Source organism: Tamandua tetradactyla, chromosome 3, assembly GCF_023851605.1.
Source record: "Tamandua tetradactyla isolate mTamTet1 chromosome 3, mTamTet1.pri, whole genome shotgun sequence".
NCBI lineage: Eukaryota > Metazoa > Chordata > Mammalia > Pilosa > Myrmecophagidae > Tamandua > Tamandua tetradactyla.
In genome coordinates, this window is record NC_135329.1 from 132,392,971 (window position 1) to 132,395,967 (window position 2,997).

General features: G+C 36.6%; 1 pseudogene; it reads right to left on the minus strand.

Annotated features, from left to right (window-relative positions):
* Window positions 1–2,040: 2,040 nt before the first annotated feature.
* LOC143675767 (grpE protein homolog 1, mitochondrial pseudogene) lies at window positions 2,041–2,780 on the minus strand (annotated as a pseudogene).
* Between the last annotated feature and the right edge of the window lie 217 nt (window positions 2,781–2,997).

Genomic DNA, 2,997 nt, shown 5'->3' on the forward strand with positions numbered 1-2,997 from the left:
TTCCTTCCCTGCCAAGTATTTACTGCTGGTACTGCAGTGGTACTGTTGATGTCTTCCTGTTAAATATAGGTCATAACATGCAAAAGTAGTTTCTCGCCTATACCCCTCTATTACTTACTCTTTGTACAAGAATCATATTTTGAAGTAGCTCATGCAAGAACTTATTTATATTTGTAGTGTAATCTGTGGGATACATGGTCTGTACAACTCCTTTCAATCATTTTCACCTTCAATGTGGCAATATTACTTATAAACCTACTAATGAACTGCCTTTACTTTTATCCATTCCCTTACATTTAAGTTCAACCTTATTAGCTAACAGTTCAGACATCTCTAGGTTTTGTCCCCTATATTCTATATTATAAGCCTCTGAGTTTACAGTTACCAAGATCATATAGCAAAATCATACAATATATATTCTTCTGTGTCTGGCTTATTTCACTCAGCATTATGATCTCAAGGTTTATCCATGTTTTCATATGTGTTAGGACTCATTTCATCTTACTACTTCATAAAATCCCATCATATGTATATATTACATTTTGTTTATCCACTTGTCTGTTGATGGGTACTTGGATTGTTTCCATCTTTTGGCAACTTGTTAATAATGCTGCTGTGAATATTGGTGTGCAAATGTCTGTTTGTGACACTTCTTTTAGCTCTTCTGGGTATATACTGAGTAGTGGTATTGCCAGGTCATAGGGAAAGTTGATATTTAGTTTTCAAAGGAACTGCCAAACTGTATTCCATTGTGGCTTACCATTATACTTTCCCACCAGCAGTGCATAAGTCTTCCAATTTCTCCACATCCTCCCCAACATTCGTAATTTCCTGTTGGGTAATAGCAGCCATTCTTATAGGTGTGAGGTGATATCTCATTGTAGTCTGAATCTGCATTTCCCTTACAGCTAATGAAAATAAGCATCTCTTCATGTACTTCCTAGCCATTTATATTTGCTCTTTGGAAAGATGTCTAGTCATATCTTTAACCCATTTTATAATTGGGTTGTTTGTTCTTTTGTTATTGAGTTGTAAGATTTCTTTATGTATACAGGATATCAAACCTATATCCAATATGTGATTTCCAAATTACTTCTCCATTGAGTTGGCTAATTCTTCACCTTTTTGGCAAAGCCTTTTGTAGTCCAGAAGCATTTGATTTTGAGGAGTTCCCATTTATCTCTTTTTCTTTCATTGCTTGTGCTTTGGGTGTAATGTTTAGGAAGCTACGTCCTATTACTAGGTCTTGAAGGTGGTTCCCTATATTTTCTTCTAGGAGTTTTATGGTACTGGTACTTATATTTAAGTCTTTGCTTCACTTTGAGTTAATTTTTGTGTGGGGTGTAAGATAAGGCTCCTCTTTCATTCTTTTGTCTATTTATATCTGGTTCTCCCATGTCCATTTATTGAGGACTTTCTGTCCTAGTTTAGTGGATTTGGGGGTCTTTTGAAGATCAATTGACCATAGATTTGGTAGCATAATCTCTGCACTCTCAATTTGATTCCACTGGTCAGTGCTTCTATCTGTGTGCCAGTACCATGTTGTTTTGACCACTGTGGCTTTATAATAAATTTTAATATCAGGCAGTGTTAGTCCCGCCTCTTCATTCTACTTTTTAGGATATTTTTTAGCTATTTGAGATCTCTTTGCCTTCCAAATGAATTAGATAACTAGCTTTTCCAAGTCTTCAAAGTAGGTTACTGGAGTTTTGATTGGTATTGCATTGAATCTATAGATCAATTTGGGCAGAATCAATATCTTCTTTTCCCCCTGAAGATGTTTTATTCAGTTAAAATAGTTTTAAGTTCACTAAAATTTGGGCAGATAACATTATTCACACTATTCAAAGTCCAACAGTGTCCCATAAGTCCTCTTTAAACATGCCTGTGGGATAAGCATGTGGTACCAAAAACCAGTGTTCACCAAACAGTGTAATTGAGAGTTCACTAAATAATGTAATTTTGGAACCAGCTTAATTTTCTGCTTAGCCTCTGGTTACTTAAGCTTTCCAACAAGGTTTGGGAAAAGGTCAAATGTATTCATAGATGAGGAAAGATGAACCAGCCTTTCAAGAGCAAATGATTAGGGAAAAAATCCAAACCCGAAGAGGCACTAAACTTCCTTGACCACCTTGACAAGGTGGTGCACCCATGCAGCTTGTACCCCACTTTATTGACCAGTGCCACCATACCTGGCTCTTTCCTCTCAACTGGCATGTGAAACAAGGCCTTGTGCTCATAAAGGTCAAACTTGGCTCCCATAGGGTTCAACTTGAGCAAGTTGTGCTTTGTGAACACCTTTTGGATCTGGATTTCATTCATTATGAGACCCTCAGAGGTTCTTCAGATGAGGGTTATTGTTTTTAATTTCTTCTTTCAGAACACACTGGGTTGTCTTCTCCAAAATTTCTGCAACTCCAAGTCTTTGCAGAAGCCCTGAATGCCATATAATTTTGCCTCCTCCATAAATTTTTGTCTTCTCTGTGGTAAGTTCTCAGTATCTGCCAATGCTCTCTTATATTTTTCCATAGTCTTTTATAGCTGCTCATCTAACCTAGCCTTCTCCTACATGAGAATCTTCTCTGTAGAGGGGTGAATGTCTTCTGTTCATTCTGACTCAAGTCCTCTTCAAAGTTTTGGCCATTGTTCTTTTGTTTTGTAGCTGTGCACAACATCCAAAGAAAGAATGTGAGAGATACTGCCAAAGCCAGGATGCTGCACTGTGCCAGACTTACATACTGATTGACTGAACTGATAACTACATTAACCTTCCTATGCATGAGTGGGAAATGTCTTCCAACTTATTTAGATCTTTGACTTCTTTTATTAGTGTTTTGTAGTTCTCTGTGTACTGGTCCTTTACACCCCTGGTTAAGTTTATTCCTACATACTTGATTTTTTCACTTGCTATTTTTAAAAAATATTTTTACTGAAAAATCTTCACACACATATATTGTATAACTACAGTATACAATCAATGGCTCACATTATCATCAC